The 19,715-nt window shown below is 43.4% G+C and overlaps 1 protein-coding gene across 2 annotated transcripts in view; it reads right to left on the minus strand.

Moving 5' to 3' along the window:
- DYRK1A (dual specificity tyrosine phosphorylation regulated kinase 1A) overlaps nt 1–14,782 on the minus strand; it is a 143,795-nt gene extending 129,013 nt beyond the window's left edge. Inside the window, exon 1 of one of the 2 annotated variants that reach the window (XM_082840112.1) lies at nt 14,626–14,782. The gene's annotated coding sequence lies outside the window, so the exon portion shown is untranslated. The remainder of the gene's footprint in view (nt 1–14,625) is intronic. The other variant, XM_082840109.1, reaches the window with a different exon arrangement.
- Nucleotides 14,783–19,715: the final 4,933 nt, after the last annotated feature.

Here is a 19,715-nt window from a genome sequence, read left to right on the forward strand (position 1 = left end):
TTCTACTTTGGCTATCAAGTACTCAAATATTTTCCAGCCCTGGGTGAGCTCAGAAAATTGTTCTGCTTACAGCTTCCCAGTGGATTCCTTCCTCAGAAATGTTTCCTTCATAAAACTGTACCCTACACATGCACCACACATTGGCATTCAGTCAACATTTAAGGGGACCACTAAGATTTATGGAACTCTTTCTCTGCATAACTCCCTTCTTCCCAGAACTCTGCTCCTCAAATCAGAACCATTTTGGCCTCCCCCAACTCCAATCTTTCTTTCCTCAACTCACTGGCTTTTTTGGGGATCTCCTTCCCTGCACTGAGATCTGCCTCCAGGCAGAAAGGTGCACCATCACAGGACCTCCTCGTTTGTTTCCCACCTGTTAGGGATCGTGGTTCTGCACTGCCTATTGTTTAATATCTGAAAACAGTTGTTCCATGTATTTTGTCCAGTTTCCTAGATGGAGGGTAAATTCAGAATGTTACTGCCCCATAGTCAAAAACAGAAGTCATGACTCCTGACAACAATTTTAAAGTAAATGTTTTTTTTTTATAAGATACAACTCCTAAACATACACACACACATCATTATCACATTATCCTGTCTTTATTTTTATCATGATATGTATCACTCTTGGTCAATTATGTTATTTGCTTTCTTGCTTATTCTACATTTCACAATAGAACGTAAGCTCTGTGAGTACAGGGATCTTACCTGCATTGTCACTCCTGTATCTCCAACACCTAGAACATATCCTGGACTAGAACAGGCACTCAAATTCAGCAAATTCATTAAATCAATAAGCAAAGTTGTTTTACGAGTATTTCACTTAATATATATTGTGAACTCTTCTACTTAGTAAATTCTAATCTAGATACAGGTAACCCTGACCACAGAGTTCCTTAGAATTGTCTATTGTCATAATTAGTATCATCTGAGTAAAGGTTCTTGGTTGCAAACAAAAGAAACTAACTCTACCTTTGTTGAAACTGTAAAGGAAGTTATTAAAGTGTATTAGGCAACTCACAGAAAACCCCAGGAGGGCCAGGCTGGAAGGCTACATAACCAAGAACACCGAAAATTCAAACCACAAATCTGGTCCGGTGGAGACAACACAGGATTCGGTCCCTGTGATTTGTAGAGATACCACTGACCCCGGAACTAAATGCTACAACTGGATCTGTCACTGACTGCCTCCAGAAGAGCCGCAGCTGCCATCCCCCTTGCACTGCAGAACACAGACTCTGCAAAGTGCCTGCTTCTGCAAATCACTGGCTTCTGAGGTAGTGGAATGGAGGTCCCAGGTCATATGATTGCATCCTAACCCCCCAAAAATGCAGAGAAAGTGAGCAACTGGCTTTCGTAATGGAAGACGTCTACCACCCACCAAGATTCTTAAGGGAAAGAATTCCCCAAACATAGAAAGCGATTAGATGTTCTGGTTAATTATCTGAAAGACTAATGAACCAGTAGCACAAAGCATCAATCCCAGCATACCAGAACTTTTATCTATTTCTTCAATTAATGGGTTATAGAAGCTCTATGCTCCTTTTTCTTTTCTATCTCAATGTTTAACTTTAGGGCCCATAACTGTTCACTGGGTTTTTTATTACCTGGAAGCAGCATAAGCAATCTACTATGATTAACCTTAAGCAAATTTACTTCCCTGCATCTCAGTTTTCTAACTTATAAACAGATACTATCCACCACCTTCTAGGGCTGCTGATAATATTAAAATAACTAATAATGAATATGTAGAGTCTGGCCCATAGCAGGCAATCAATACTAGCATTATTTAATAATGTTACCATTATTAAATAGTTTATTTTTTATTAAGAGAAACTCACTGATTTACATGAACATCTTTTTTTAAAAAAAATCTGCCAGTGCCAACAAGCTGAAGATCCAAGTTTCTACTTCACATTGGTATTATAAATGTTATCCCCCTTAGCCCTTTTGTTATCAGAAATGAAGCAACAATATAGTCTAACATGTTGCCACCAGAACTAAGTTCAAGGAATACATAAATAGATGGACAAATGGATAGCTGGATGATGGAAGCATCAAGCCAAGTTTCCTTTAGAGTTCTCTACAGTGAACTCTAACCATACTGAAGAGCTTCATGACCATGAATGGGACCATGTATGTCCATCTAACTCACAACTACGTCCCAAGGGCCTGGCAAGGGGCCAGGCAAAGAGCCAAAACATAAAATCTGAATATTTGCTTTTCTAAATATTTACTACAGAAACTAGTCCCCGAGAAAGGTTTCAGAACTACTTTAAAACAAGTCCCTTTTAAGCTTTTAAAAAGATCATTCACCTGACAAGATCAAAAGCTTCAGTAATTTTCTAACTACAAGACTCAATTCTTTTGAAAATCCATCAACGAACTTTCCTTCAATCATTCTTCCTGTTCTGTTGTCCAAATGTGAAGAAAAAGTAAAGCCAAAACGCATCCAAACCACTTTCTTCACTTTTCTATCACTTTTTTTTTTGGCTGCGTTGGGTCTTCGTTGCTGTGCAAGGGCTTTCTCTACTTGTGGCGAGTGGGGGCTACTCTTCATTGAGGCGCACGGGCTTCTCATTGCGGCGGCTTCTCTTGTTGTGGAGCATGCAGCCTCAGTAGTTGTGGCACGTGGGCTCAGCAGTTGTGGCTCGCGGGCTCTAGAGCACAGGCTCAGTAGTTGTGGTGCACAGGCTTAGGTGCTCTGCGGCATGTGGGACCTTCCCGGATCAAGGATCAAACCCATGTCCACTGCACTGGCAGGTGGATTCTTAACCACTGCACCACCAGGGAAGTCCCTTCTATCACTTTTTAAATGACGCCAAAGCTAGAGCTTATTTTAAATGTGAACCCGAGAGCTACTGCAAATGCTGGATTGACATTCCAGATATAATTGCTGAATGAACCTCACTTTGCTGGCTAAGAATCATAAAGAACATCCAGCCTGATTCCCTCCACAATTTAAAACCGTTCCAAATGAAACTAAAAACTGTATCTATTTCAATAAACTAGTAAAATTATGTACTCCTTTAATAGAGAAGGCACAATCTTTCAACTCCGTTAATACCAACACTGAACTTCTAACAACTAGTAGGTATTTCAATATGCACTGATTAAATTAATCCATGAGTAAATAACTTGGTCTTTTTACTGGCTACATAGTTTTCCAAGCTTATTTTTAAAAAGACAGGATTCACCTTTCTTCTTCTTCTTCAAGGCTCCCATACTCCCTGTCCAACTCTTACTCCAAATGTACATTCCCCTTATGTAATCATTTGGTCCTTGAGACCAACTAGTAAAGACCAAAACGTAGTTCACTGATTCATTCAACAAATGTTTATTTGGTACTCACCATACGCCAAACACTTGCCAATCTCTTAGAATGCAAGGGGAAGCAAGACACCACTGCGCCTGCTCTCTGGAGGGTATTAATAAAACAAGCACTAAAAAAATTACCAACTGTGATAAGCACTGTGAAAGAAAAGTACAGGGAGACATGAGATATTAAAAAAGAAGAGGTGACTAGGACAGGACTCTGCTTTCCCTGACAAAGTAATATCTGAACTGGAAATGAAGGAGGAAAAGAAGTTAACTAAAACAAAGAAGGGATGATGGCTGGCCCAGGAAGCAGACATGCAAAGACATGGGAGGCAGGACGGCTTAAGTCAGCTGGAGCCAGATCATCCAGGTAGGAGGTCCTATGACTAGTCTAGTCTTTCCCCTAGAAGTCACAACAAATCATTAAAGAGGGTTTTTTTTTTTTAAAGAACTGAGAATTCTTGTTCATCCATTTGTTCAAATCTCTCCTCCATTTCTATCCATTCTATTGAATTTTATTCCTTGACCTTCCCTATATGCCCACATCCTTTACTTCAGATGTCTGTATCTTTATCTTATTCAGCAAACAGCCTTCTTCCAAACATCTCCCATGAATCCTAAGACTTCTGTCTTCAATTTCTTCCCTTTGCATAGCTGACTCCAGTACTGCTGAGTAGCTGTGGGCCTTCAGGCCAATTCTTAGGTAAATTTACCTAGCATTACTGACATTTTGAACTGTACCACAGAACCACTATAGGGAAATTCAAAAATTGAAATTAGATTGCAAAATATGTTGAGATCCTAATAATTTTCTCACCATTGCTCTTTTGGAAAACTTTAATGAAACAGTCTTTTGTACCACAGTAAGGTCTCTCAAAAATAAATGTGTTTGGCTTGTGCTCCGCAACAAGAGAGGCCGCGACAGTGAGAGGCCCGCGCACCGCGATGAACAGTGGCCCCCGCTCGCCGCAACTACAGAAAGCCCTCGCTCAGAAACGAAGATGCAACACAGCCAGAAATAAATAAATAAATAAATAAATAAAATGTGTTTGATGTAAAGGTGAAGTAAAACACACCACTGTGATGACAGCTGTTCTTTTTCAAGGAGAAACGATCAAATCAGAACAAATTTTTCAGCAGACAGTATCTGTCTTAAAGACAGCAGTCCTACTTATATCCAAATAAACTTTAACCTAAAATTAACTGTCAAAGGGACTCTTAAAAGGAGACAAAAATTTTGACCTTCAAAAGCAACATCAAACATTACTCAATTTCATAGACTGTGTTCCCTTTAATGAAAATTCATGTATACTCTAGACTGAGTCCTTAAGCCTACTCTGGATTAGGAGCAGGCTATTAAAGATCCCCCGCTACAACTAACTTCCGTGATGGCACACACAGCGAGGGCTTTATTTCAGCATTGATTCCCAGGCATGGCACTAGTAGGTACTCAATAAATAGCTCTATCTGCCTCACAAGATAAATGCTTTTTAGATGATTGGTCTCCCAATAACAACATATGTGAAAATAAACAGAATATGGTATTTTTCAGGAAAATACTAAGACACTCAGAATAAATTAAACTCTCACATGTTTAACTACTCTATACTTTTCAAACCGTGAACTATGATACAACCTGTTCCTTTCCAGAATCACAGCTTCTAACACTGCCTTCTCCCACTGCCCCCTCCCACTGCCCCATTTTTTAGCTCATTTTTAATGGTGCTACAAATTACTTCCACCTGTCACTAATGTAAGGTTTGAGCTACAATAATAATTCTATCTTCTGTTCTTCCACAGTTCCTTCAGGACCTTACCAGGAAATATTCTCAACTGTCCCATGCAGCCAGTCATTCAACTCGTCATGGCCTTTACTATACTGCCACCAAAGCTGAATTCTCTCCTCTCTATCTCCAAAACCTGGGTCACGTTGCTATTTGAATCCAGAAATATTCACTTTGTTCTGTTGAAAATTAAATAATTAGGAACTCAACATGTTCCAAACTTGGCTCTCCCTCTGTCTTGTTTTTCCCTCTCCTATTCCTCATGCCTGTACACCTAGAATGAGCCTTTCAAAACCTTCCTTCTTAGGCTGTCATCTCCCTAACCCATGGATCTGCCATCATCACCCTGCTGAAAAACCTTCAATTGCCCCAAATTCAAATTCCTTTTAAGACCCATAACTCTCATTTCTCACTGCAATTGTTCCTATCCCTCCCCCAACATAACACACACACACACACATAAACACACACACACGCTCTTAAACTCCAGGCACACCACCACAGGTGCCCATATGACTTCTTCCAGCCGACTGTCACTTCCCCAGGTTCTACTGTAAAAAGCCCATCCATTCTTCGAGACCAAGCTCCCATCCCTCCTCCTCCACAAGGCCTGCTCAGATGCCCAATCTGTCTGCCTTCCCCACGTTCTTCTAATTAGTTCTTTGTACGGCAATAGCTCTAATTGTTAGCAGCCATGGTCTTACCTGTGCTAATTTTGCCTGTATACACACAACTGTCTCAACACTAACAGCACAGGTCACCAAACCTTATTTACTTTTGTAGTCAAAGTTTCTACCGCCGTAATTCACATATCTTATACAGAGGACAGGCAAATGTTTCCTCAGCTGAAGAGGAACAAGAAGCCCCTTTTACAATTTATCAAAGCAGGTACAATTATAAGCATTTACAATTTATCAAAACAGTTTTTCATTCAACAGAATAAATACAGGAAAATCACAGAACAATTTTAACTAAACAACAAAGAATGAATACTTTGTTATTTAATGTACAAGACTTACAGTACAACTAAGATGCTCAAATTCACTCATAAAGAAATGCAAATTCAAACAATTAGACTTCACTATTCACCTATTAAATTGACAAAGATTTAAAGCTTTGATAACACCAGTGTTGGTGAGATTTGGGAAACTATACACTCTCAGACACTGCTGATGAAGTACGAATTGGTGCTACTTTCTGGAAGACAATTTGGTAATACATATTCAAATGTGCACATACCTGGTGAACCAGCAATTTCCCTTATAAATATATACTCTCTGGCTAATGCTCACAGAAAAGTTACATGTACAAGGATGTACACTGCAGCATTGTTTAAAAATAGCAAAGATAGGGGAAAATAATTTAAATGCTTTTTAATGGAGACTGACTCAATTGTGCTGCATCCATAACATGGAATACTTCCCATCCGTTAAAAAAACAGGGAAACTCTACCACCTGATATGGGAATAGTTCTAAGATGATCAAGAAGCTTAAGTTGCAAAACTGTATGTTCAGCATGATCCCATTTGCTTTTGATTTTAAGTACACAGAGTGGATACACACACACACACACAATGTCACACTAAAAAAAAATCAGGATCGCACTAAATATACAGCTTTGTAACAGACGTGTATATACTAAATGTTTACATATACAGTTGTACATTTATATGTATAGAACATTTCTAGTAGGAAAAACTAAATAGCTATTACTTATGGAGCACAGGGGGTGGGGAGGTGACACCATTCTACCGGGCTGGATCTTTTTTTTTTTTTTAATCGTGATAATACATAACTTGTTGATTGTTAAGAACTAAAATTCTCTAGATCAAAATGATACCTTTTATGTCTGATATAAGACTGCTCAAATAGGAGCCCTAAAACGATGAAAAAACACTAAGAAAAAGAGAACACTCCTACTCCAATGACTCCGTATTCCATCAAGCCCAGTGGTCCTCAGCAAAATTACCCACAGTCCCATTACGGACACTCTTAGCAACAGAAGGCCAGCAAGTGCCAGTCTAATGCTACCAACCTCCGGCCACCAGAGAAGCCTCCGTGAACCCTTCCAGGACTGCACCACAAGCAGACATTTCTCAAACATGCCTTTGGTTTCCTTGGGCAAGGGCACATGTGCCCTATCCTTCCCTCCCCGTCCCAAAAAGCTCTCTTATTAGTGCAGGTGCTACTCTCCAATGTTTAAAATGACAGCCAGCTAAATGATAAAAATAAAGTGTTAGCCTGATAACAGATAAAGGATATTCCTCTGGGAATATTTCCACTTTAAATTAGGGAATCCAGCTCTTACCTTAATCTAAAGGAATGAATTCAACAGTGAGAACTGCAAGCAAATCAGAAGAAAAGGAAAGTAATAATTTGAGGACATGACCTCCCTTTGTTCCTTCTAAACATGCCAGGTCAAAACCTACCTGTCATCTACCCTAACGCTGGAGATACACTACCCTACTCACTACAGCACCGACACTAACTATACCTGAATTAAAACCTCAGCTTCCCACCTTTAAATACTATTTGACCAACTCAGGCTATTCTTCTAAGAGGCTAAGAAGACAGGTAAGTGAGCCAACCATTCACTACCAATGAGCTCACACATAAACAGCAACATATTTGAAAACAACAGATCTTCCTATAAAATTCAAAATGCAGGGCTTCCCTGGTGGCGCAGTGGTTGAGAGTCCGCCTGCCGATGTAGGGGACATAGGTTCGTGCCCCGGTCCTGGAAGATCCCACATGTCGCGGAGCAGCTGGGCCCGTGAGCCATGGCCGCTGAGCCTCCGCGTCTGGAGCCTGTGCTCCGCAACGGGAGAGGCCACAACAGTGAGAGGCCCGCGTACCGCCAAAAAAAAAAAAAATGCAGTTGTACTCTATTCTCTGTCCCCTCTTCTGTAGAAAGAACAAAGAACCTCCAGACCTGCTTATTCTGAGGAACTGGTTAAGTCATTTATTTTCTCTGCATCCCTTTCCTTCTCTAAAATGAGAAATGAACTACGTCTATGTTTCTCAAAATGTTTCTACTGCATCAGGATTACCTGGAGTCCAAATTAAGAAAGGGGATTCTAGAGTGTCACCCATACCTACAGAAAGAGAAGTACCGGAGCTTGGGAATCCCACAACTTTGACAAGTTCTCCTGAAAACTGTTTGAGACCCATTAGTTCCTCAGGTCTCTACTTGACCTAATTATACGCTAGTTCAAAGAATCCTAGACCTTCCTCTTTTGTCAAACCCATGAAATAAAGAGGAAGATACTGGACAGTAAATGTTTAAATATCACTGCTATCATCCTCCTTGCAACTTCAGTGATTCAAACATTTACTGAAAACCTAACAAGATATTGCGATACTGAATCACAATATCCTAGTATTGCTTGCTGAGGATATGTGCACAAATACATACAAAACGGTCAAGGGGACTGCTAAAACTAAATCCAAGAGCTTAGATTTCAAATACTGTTTACATATAATAGTCAAAGCAATCAAGAATCATGTTTCTATCAGAAAACACCATAGTAAAATAATGTGACCCAAAATTCCTTCACTACTAGAAGTTTAGTTACATTTTTTCTAATCTGACTACATATGTATATACTCTATATACTATGTACTGATAGTCTATTTCAATTTGTACACCATAGTTCAAAAGAGTAATTTGCTCAAAAGAGCAAATATGGAATATAAACTTATTAATTAGTGCAATAAGTTGTCTTTTCAAAGTTCATTTCTGTAAGTTTCTTCCAAAACATTTGAAAGTGTGACAGGCAATGTTTCATAATCCCCCCACCCCCCGATTCTCTTCTTTCAGTGGAAACAGATTTTCAGCCAAACAGCTAGCTACCTACTGAAGACCACATATCCCAGCCTCCTTTGCAGCTACATGTGGCCACCTAAGTTCTGACCAATGGGTGTGAACAAAAGTCACATATGCAACTTCCAGGTTTGTCTTTAAAGAGGGGATGTCCTCTCCCCACATCCTGTTCCTGGACTGTGAATGTGGTGAGCAGCTGTCTTGAACTATATAGGAAATGGTGTCCCCTTAAGCATAGAAAAACAAGACAGAAGGAACAAAGGTCCCCTATATCTTGGAGCCACCACAATCAGCCTTAGGCTACTTATATGAGAGAGAAGTAAACTCCTTGTTTAAGCCACTGTATTTAGTCAGAACATAGGTCCAATCTTGTGTTCCAACTAATGCATATAGAAAGATTAAGTTACTAATAAATATTACATAACAGCTACTTACCAGCTCAGTAAAGCTGAAACTCTAATTATAAATTCTTGGGTAATCTCACTACTGAAATTATTGCTACTGTACCAACTTACATTTTACACTTTTTGCGGAACACCTCATTACAGTATCTCATTTCACATTCTCAAAATCCTGGGCAAGGCAGCGGGTGCTCTGCACATCTGGATACAGGACACTAAAGCTCAGAAGCTACTTTGCCCAAGGTTGCAGAACTAAGGAATGGTGCTCAGGCAGAATGTGGCACACAGGTTCCTCATTCCATCATTCCATGTACATGTACGTTTAGCTACATCTGTTATGTGCCAGGCATTGGGGTTACAGAATTATTCCTGTCCAGATGGACCTTACAGTTTAGTGGAGAGAGGGAGAGACAGACAATAAATGAGTACGTGTACTTACGCGTACATATGAATAACTGTATAGCAACATCTAGTGATGGCTGTCAAAAAAAGCAGAGTCTGTAAGAATGCATGGCCAAGGAATCTCACTTAGACTGGAGTTTGGGGGAAGGCCTCTGAAGAAGAATTTATGCTGAGACCATAAAGATGAGTATCAATGAAGAAGAGGAAAGAGGGAGAAAGCTATTAAGAAATGTATGTGTGCTATCTCAGTCTTCACAAGAACCCCATGGTAAGTATCATCAACCCCATTTTACAGATGAAAAAACTGATACTTAGCAAAATCACTGTGCCTTAAATCCACACTGCCAGTGAGTGGCAGGACCTGTTGAGATTCCAGACCTGCCTGACTCAGGAGGCTCTGCCTGGCACCATCTCACAGGCCAATACTCTCTCCACAGTTATCATGCTTCCTCAGCTGCTATCTCTAACTTGCTATCAAGCAGATTTTGGATAGATGTCACAATTTGAGCATCTTCTTACCCAAATGCATGTGCTAAACTGCCAACCTTAACCACAAATACCCATAAAACTTAAAAAAATAATAAACCCTTTCCAGTCGAAATTTTATATACTTAGAGAAATAAGGGGATTATTTAATGAACAGGTATGTTATTTAAAATAGAGGTGATGCTGAAACCAGTTTCATTCCATGTTAAACCAGTTCACTAAGCCCCTCTCCACAAAATCAATTTGAACAAGCAATCCAATTATGGGGAGATAAAACTGAAAATAATTCATCAAGAGTAGTAAAGATACATTTTAAACTATTATACACTATGTATCAGATATGGGCACACGTCCATCAAACAAACAAAACTTTAACAGTATTACAAACTTTTAAAAGTCACCTTCTAGAAGAGAGGATACATAGCTCTGGGAGAAGAATCAATTGCTGAAAAGCCAAAATGGTTCTGTATTAGCAAAAAGTATGCCTACAAGGAACCACATTATCTTAGATGTTCAATGTACCATAAGTTATCTCCAATAAAGAATTTTAAATTGTTATACAACTCTGGAAGTAGGATTTCAAAGCAAAACCAAAACTTTTTAAAAACATTTAGCTGGTTTATACAATGCAATATTTCCAAGTCATTTTGTTTTCATGTACCAAAAAATGAAACTAAGGCTGCCTGTAGCCACTAGGTTAGGAAACAAGACTTGTCTCTTGCCTAATAAGAGCCTTAAATTAATTACTTTAGTCATGTGAAGTCAACATTTCACTTTCACATAACCAATGGTAAACTTTACAGCTCTAGCTTAACATTATAGCATTGACACAAGGCAAGATTTCAAATGATTTCTTTATTTAGAGGCAACTGGGGAGAAATTTTAAGTAATTTAAAATAATTTGATGATTTTTCCAAGTAATTAACCACAAATTTTAACCCCTTCCCCCAAAATTTTTAAACCAAAACTGTGCACGCCTTGGGTTATGAATTACTATAATTTCTCTAGCCATCAAAACGTTGCCCATTGTCAAAATGATATATGGTAAGAAGTCCTTCCAAAAGCATAACCACTATATATACATGTAAGGTGCTCACACGAAAGTAATAAAGTCATGCATTTCACCTTACAGGGCAAAGTATGATAGTGTCAAGTTTCAGGTGATCATGTTTGATAGCTTCAAGTAATATCTTTACTTCTAAACAGAAAATACACACAAGTATCTGGAGGTAAAACCACCCAAAAACTCAACAGAAAATAGTGATTCTTAGCTCACAGTTTAAATTTACTGATAGTAATACAACAAAATTCTAAGACTACTAAAATTTTGGGAGAGAAAAATCAAGTTCTTTATAAAGACTCTGGAAGTTTTGGGGTTCTGCTGGGTTGAGATAAAGTTTTTCTGGGGGGGATAAAAAGAGAAACTGCTTGCGGGTGGGGGTGGGTGTGTAGGAAATGTGAAAGTTCTTTGAGACAAGGGAAAAGTGAATGTTAAAGCAAAGAAAATTTGGCACACACCTTACCACAAATAAAGTCACAAATGAAGCCCCCTCTTCTATTAAGCTTATTTTTAAGATCACGTAGAAGGCAATTAATTCCCTTCTCACTCATAATAAAGTTACTTCTATTCAAGTTTTCTCCCCATGACTAGATAGTTGCCAAGCATAAACATGCATGTGAAAACATCCCTGGGCATTCTAAACTTCTAACCTTTTTTTTGTTTCATTTTCAAGTAGTACCCAAGATTCAATACAAATTAGCATCTTCTTTCTTTACATAGTTTCAAAACAAAACATATGCCAAAGGTCACTCTCACCACATATTATAACAAGTTATCTTAAGTTTGGTTTCATGGGGATTTGTAGCTCTACAAAAACCTATGTAAATTCTTTAAATACCAGTTGTTGCACTTACCACACTCCCCACCACAACATCTCTAAGTCATACACACAAAAAAATCTCCATAAATGAAACTAAGGGGCAGACATCAGACAATATTCTAGAGGAAAAAAATTCTAAGGCAGGGGTTTTTTTAACATCTACATTCCCAAACAAGACACTGCATTACAATGGAACATCTTCATTTGTTTTGAATGTTAGTGCCCTTAAAAGAGGCTGGATTAACTCAATTTTTGAATCCCCAGGACACAGTAACTATGTATGTTTGTAAGTTTCCACTGAATTCCACCAAAAAGTCTTTAAAAGAAATGGAAGAAACGATCTTAAACCTAAATTCCATATTCCAAACAAAAACAAGATCTCACTAGATCACTTAGTCCATCTCCCACCCCTACCAATAAGGACCATCCACTCACTTAATTCTATTCAAATCCATAATCTTTTTTAGATTTCAAAGGAGTGAGTCTTCACCTTACAGACACAGGAGTGACCCTTCCTTTCAGGATAATTAACTTCTGCGCTCACGCTTCTTATGAACTTTTTATACTCAGTTTTACATTACAACTTGCTGTAGACATTGACAGGACTCAACTTTTTGGCAAGGTCTGAAGTCTAAATGAATTTGGACAGCCACCATAAACATCACTGCTACTCCAAGGCAAATCCTCCAAAAGCGCTGGGTGTACACTTTAAGTGTAAGTCATATGTATACTAAAAATCTTAATCTAACGGAGTGAACTTTTTTCATAACTGCAGTCTCTTTGAAATGATCTTCTTCCGTTTAAAATCTTAGCACCTGAAATTTTAATTCTCTTTCCACATTTATACTCTAGCTGAAAAAAAATTCTCGTAACTTATCAAGATATAAGAAGTTTACAAAACAAAAGCTAAAGGTAATTCCACTGAATTATGAAAACGCCCCCAAAATATTAAATATATCCATTCTTAAATACTTTGTATATGTAAAGTGTAAGGGATCACAGAGAAAATCTTAAGTGTTCAAAGATAAAAAGTAACTAAAAATAACTTTGCACAAAACTTTCTTATGACTCATCAATACTTACATGACTATAATTAAATTTAAGTGTGAACAAAACGCACTGAAGAATATTTTTTAATTCCTTCCATTCAAAAATTGTCTACGTAGTTTGACTGGGAGCGGTGGGGGGGGACCGGGGGGGCAGAAGCTGACTAGTTAGTTTCATTCAGAGGCCCTCACCTCAACCTTTCCTTTCCGCTTCCGCAAACCACAAAGTTAATTCCATGCAAAACACTATACGTGGACAGAAGCTCTAGGTTAGAATCCTGAGTCATTACACACAGATCGCTCCAAAATTTGCCAGTATTTACAATAATGAGTTATACCCTAGTGATTAAGAGCCCAGGCTGGCTACAGACTCCTGGTCCCAGCTGTATGACCTTGGATGAGTCATCGCTCAGTTTCCTCATCTGTGAAATGGGTAACAGTTCCTACCGGGAGGATAAGCGACTTAATACACATAAGGCCCTGAAGAAAAGTGCCTGGCACTATTCGTCCTAATCTTTAAATCAGTGTGAAAACAATGTTATAAGGTGTATTTTCTAACAACTTGGGCGGAATTCAAGAACCAAATGGTGCTGGCATTCAAGTACTGCACCTCGATTACAAGATTCACATCATCCAAGGGTTGGACAACAGGCACAGAGAAGTGGTCAGAGTCACTCACTCACTAATTCTGCCATTTTTTAACTATTTCGGACCCGGGAGGGGCCTTTCGCTAAGTGTGAAGCTATTCAGCAGCTCCGGTGTCTCTAAACGAGAGTGGGTCTGTGCCTATTAACAGACTTGTGAAGTTCCGTTGCAATACCCAGGTATCAATTATAATTTACGCATCCTCAGCCACCAATTCCTCCCGCTGCTAAACAAGTCATCAATCCACCTCGAGTGGCCGGGCTCACTTGCACTCACTGCACAACTTCGGAGCATGCCGAGTGCCCTGGCTCCAGCACACACCCCAAAAGGGCCGCGCGGGGACCGGACTCGCGACCTTCCCCGGCGCCTAGCCCGGCAGCCAGCCCCATTTTCTTAACCCGCGCATTGTCCTTGCGGAGAACCCCGGCCGTTCCCACACTGGTGGGGACCAAGAGGAGGGACGAGGGAGGAGCTGGGGGAAGAGGATGAGGAGGAAGAGGAGGAGGAGGAAGACAACCTCCTCCCCTTCGCTCGGGCGACCAGTGAAGGTCTGGCGCTTTCTCCGGCCCCCAGGCCCCGGCTCCCGGGAGCTCCCGGGAGGCCGCGGCCCCATCTCCCACCCTCCGCAACTTTCCCTCCGCTCGCACCCGCCTCTCCTCCGGGACCGGGCCTGTCGGGCTCCCTCCCCCGGCGGCCGGCCCCGGGCCGCGGCGCCTCCTCCTAAAATGGCAGGTCCCTCCCTCCGCCCGGCCGGCCTCGGCACGGGCCCGGTTGCAGGCCGCGGGGGGAGCCGGGCGCCGGGCCGGGCGGGGCCGCGGCCGGGCCGGGCCGGACACTCACCGGGACGATGGCGGGGCGCTCGCGCCGTTCCCTCCGGTGAGTCTCTGCCTCGGGCTCTCGCCGCTGCGCTCTCGCCGCGGCCTCCGCAGCCAGCGCCGCCCCGGCCTCCTCTCTCCGCCCCCGGCGCTCCCGGCTCCGCGGCCGAGCCGCAGCCTCTTCAGTCTCTCTCCGGCTCGCGGTTCCAGCGGCGCCCGGGGCCGGGGAGGCGACAGCACCCTCCCCGGCAAATACCGCAGTCCCCGGACCCCGACTCCCGGCGGCGGGGCCGCGAGGCCCGGCCCGGCGCGGAGGGCGGCGGCGGCGAGGCCGGGCGCCGAGTCGCGGCCGCTGCCGGTGGCTTCTTCCCGAGGAGGATTTTGTAAATCTCACAAAATGGCGCGCGCTCCAAACCTGCGCAGCGAGAAGCGCCGGGGCCCGAGCGGCGGCGGCGGCGGCGGCGGCTCCTCCGCCAGGAGAGCCCGAACCGCCCGCCCCCGAGTCCCCGCACAGACAGACACTCACACACACTCACACACACACGCACGCACACTCGTCCTCGCACACGCTCACTCACATACACACTCTCTCACACTCACACCGGTCCCACCCGCTCGCCGGCGGCGGCAGCGGCACCAACAGCAGCAGCAGGAACAGCAGCAGAAGCGGCGGCGGCGGCGGCGCCCGCACCCCCCGCTCGGGGTGTCCGCTCCCTGAGCCCGTCCCGGGCCGCGATCAGCAGCAGCGACGGCAGCAGTCTCCCCGGATCCCCCCGCCGCTCTTGCCGCCGCCACCCCCGCCTCACTCCAATGGGGCTTTTTATTATTATTCGGGCGGGAAGCGAAAGGGTTTAAAAAAAAACCAACCAACAAAATGGCGACGGACCGACCCGGTCGCTATAGCAACTGTCAATCAAAACGCAACACCCCGGCTGACGTGCTGACGTCCTCCTCCCGCCCCCCGGCCCCAAGCCGGCGGGCGGGGCCTGTTGCTCGGGCAACGGCAGATTCCGTTCCCTCCTTTCCCTCTCCCCCTCCGTCCCCAACCAACCACCCAACCCCCTCAGGTCACGTGAAGGATAAATTCGGAGTTCGGGCCCGCTACGAGTGTCAGAGGAGGGCGCGTGATTCGCTCGGGGGAGGGGAGAAGAGGGGGATGGCCGGGCCGAGGTAGGAAAGGGGAAGAGGAAGGGGGGCGAGGCGGCGGCCCGGCCTGTGCGCTAGCGCCCGCCTCTTCCCCGGCCGCCCAGCCGCGCCCCGCCCCGCTCCCGCCGCGCCCGCCGCGCCCGCGCCGACTGCGGCCCGCAGAGCGCGCGCGGGCGCCGCGCCACCGCCCTCGCAGCCCAGCGCTTCCGCGTCGTGCGCCCGCAGCCCCGCCCGCTCCGGGGGGAGGGGGGCTGGACTCTGAGGCCACGCGGGGACCCGGGGAACCCACCCCTCGCGCGCCCGGGCCGGGGGTTCTCACCTTCATCCCCGGGGAGCGCGCCAGCCGCGCACGTCCGCGGATTTAAGCTGTTCTTCGAAGGGCTCGCGTGCCCCCCTCGCCGGAAAATGCCCACGGAGGCTGCGGCGGGGGGTGGGGAAGAGGCCGCCTCCGCGTTTCAGACATCTCAGGAATTCCGGACGCTTCGCCCGTATTCACGATGCCCCTGCGGCTGACACCTTGATTAAATCCTGTCGCTCGGTCTTTGAGGCGGCCAATGCAAGCGTACAGAAATTATGGACGGAGCCATCATAAAAACTTTAGGCTGTGCAGGCTCTCCCAGGCATTCCCACGGATTTCAACCCCCCCTCCCGCCTTTCCGGGCACAGCCTTCCTTCCCCGTCGGAATTCCCCGAAAATTAATCGTCTTAAGCTGTTACTGTATCTTTGTCCAACTCCCTGATTTCCTTTTTCATGTATCGTCTCAGTTTCCAGATTCTAGATCCGCCCACAATTTATTAATATTCTGGTCTTGGTTTATCTTTGTTTTATCTAGACCTTCTGCCTGACTAAATATTGCGAGGTGTGCTCCCCAGGCATTAAAACCTAGGTATGCTAGTAGCCCTGCTGTGCTGGCTACTGTGTAATTAGTAGACAGCCACTGTCTGAAATTATATTTTGTACCAGTCTAGTAAAATGGCATTTAATATTATGGTAAAAAGGATATTATAGATACTATTTTACTCTTATTCACCAGTTTATGGATTTATTTCTAAGCTTGTTTTTGCAATCTTATGATAATGTTCATATCAATTTTTTCTGAAGCTTAAACCGTTCATAAGTACAGTGGCTGCAGATACAATCTTACAGGTGTAAAGAAAAACAACCCCATGGCCTGTATGGAAGAACAATCTAAAAAAAGAGCGGATGTATGTGTATGTCTAACCGATTCACTTTGCTGTACACCTGAAACTAACACAACATTGTAAATCAACTATACTCCAGTAAATAAAATGTTTTTAATCTTTTAGTACAAATCAAAAGGAAAAACAACCCCGTTATAAACACTGGTCTCTATCCTGTGTGACTGGAGAAAAGACACTTGAGTTTTTCCAACAAATGTTTCCCTCCTACAGTTATCAGAACCTTGATATACTAAGGCAACCATTCAAATTAGCACAGGCCATGAAAGAAACCAGACTAAACTTAAGATAAGTTAGGCAAAAAGTAGGCAAATAACTTACTTCAGACTGATTCTCATGGTATCAAAAGTTGCCATGACTATCAAAAGTTCTTTTAGAGTGCCGACTTTTTCAAAATTAGTAATGCAGTTAAAGTCCACATTCAACTTGATTGTTTTGAAGGAAGTGGTGAAGAGTGTCCCTATTGAGGGTGAGAGATTGCAATCTTGACTCTGCCCAAACTTACACTTCCACCTATACAACCAACTCCTTCCTCCCTCCTGCTTCTCTTCTCCCTGCTCCCACCGCCAAACCCACCCCCATCCACCACAGTTTCACTTCTATCAGGACACTTAAGCATCTGCAACCTTTAACACTAAATTAAATTTGACTCAATTTTTTATTGCTGGTGGGACTTCCCTGGTGGCACAGTGGTTAAGAATCCGCCTGCCAATGCAGAGAACATGGGTTTGAGCCCTGATCCGGGAAGATCCCACATGCTGCAGAGCAACTAAGCCTGCAAGCCACAACTACTGAGCCCGTGAGCCACAACTGCTGAAGCTCGTGCTCTGCAACAAGAGAAGCCACCACAATGAGAAGCCCGTGCACCACAATGAAGAGTAGCCCCCGCTCACCGCAACCAGAGAAAGCCTTTGCGCAGCAATGAAGACCCAACGCAGCCAAAAATAAAAACAAATAAATTTATTTTTAAAAAATGTTTATTGCTGGTAATGAAGGAAACTTGCATAAGTAGTCTTCTAGATAACCTGAAAAGAATATGACAGTGTCTCAAGAAATGTGCCCTTGTCTTCAGTCAAGTCCACCTAGAAGGTTATCAGGGTGAAGCAGAATCTTGAGCTTATAATCATGCAGTAATAGCAGGCATTGCTGGTCTTCATATCAAGAAGGCTGCACCCTTTCTCCCCTCCACCCCACGGCCACCACCATCCCTCCTCCCAGTATGACAGCCTTAAACAACGTTGATCAATAAACTGTCATGTCCAGGTTGGAATGCCGTAAAATGGTTTTATACAGGCTTCATCTAAAAAGTAACCTGTGAATTATGCTGATCCCAAACACGTGAACACATGTAGGCAGGAAGGACCCTGGTACAGATGCCAGTTTAGTCTTGACCAGGTTCAGTGATTAAATCCTTGCTCTCATCTGAGAATCTTCCCATCAGGTCCACAGACAGATGTATTACAAATATATCTAGTCATAGAAATTAACATCTACAAGCAAAGACCCCCAAATCACAGATGGTTACAGCCTGCACATACCCAGCACATTCTAGGGTATCTCTAAACCTCAGCAACATTACCTCCCCATTATACCAGTGAGAAATCAAGTCCTGAATAATTAAATAACTTTCCCAAGGTCATACCACCAGTAAGTGGTAAAGCCAAGATTTAAACTCATGTGTAATTGCAAAGCCTATGTTCTTTCCACCACACCAAAATGATGCAAGATTATTTGGAGAGCGGGTTTTTACAGAGGTAATCAAGATAAGGTCATTGGAGTGAGCCGTAATCCAATGACTGATGTCCTTATAAAAAGGTAAAATTTGAACACACAGACACACACAGGGAAGATGATGTGAAGACACAGGGGGAACTCCACATACACCTGAGGCTGCCAGAAACTGGTAGAGAGGCTTGGAACAAGATTCCGTTTTGGAGTTCTACCCTCCAGAACTGTGAGACAATACATTTCTGTTGTCAAAGCCACCTGGTTGGTGGTACTTTGTTATGGCAGTCCCGGCAGACTGATACACGGATCTAAGTCAAGATGCCAGGGGTTTTCTTGCTGGTTTCCAAATCTGCTCATGACCACTCTTGGTGGTGTACCATACTAAGCCCAAAAGTTCAGCAGTTGGAACCCCACTGGGAGTTATAACCCAAACATTCCAAGGATAAACAAGCTAACCAAAAATCCTATCTTTGCGCCTCATACCAGGTGACAAGGTGCACAATTTACAATTCATGCCTGGACAGTGGTGAGGACACCCTTGCTCTTCTCATAGACTTCTGAGTGAAAGTTCTTGATTGTTCCCTCATACAAGCTTTATTGTTTGTTCTGATTTTATAAGTAATTCATGTATATCAAACAGATTTTAAAAAAACAAAATAAATTAAAACGAGAGGAGGCTTCCCTGGTGGTGCAGTAGTTGAGAGTCCGCCTGCCGATGCAGGGGACACGGGTTCATGCCCCGGTGCGGGAAGATCCCACATGCTGCGGAGCAGCTGGGCCCATGAGCCATGGCCGCAGAGCCTGCGCGTCCGGAGCCTGTGCTCCGCAACGGAAGAGGCCACAACAGTGAGAGGCCCGCGTACCGCAAAAAAAAAAAAAAAAAAACAAGAGAGGGGCCTTATTTAAGCTGACAAATGTAGTATGCTGAATGGACCGAAAAGTTAACACTCAGTTCTCTACAGTGGAGGTCCAAAGCCAAAAAATAAAAATAATATATGGTCATTACAGACAGTTTTACAATATGGAAAAAAATAGAGGTAA

Source organism: Leucopleurus acutus (genome assembly GCF_964270905.1).
Source record: "Leucopleurus acutus genome assembly, chromosome: 5".
In the NCBI taxonomy this organism is placed as follows: domain Eukaryota; kingdom Metazoa; phylum Chordata; class Mammalia; order Artiodactyla; family Delphinidae; genus Leucopleurus; species Leucopleurus acutus.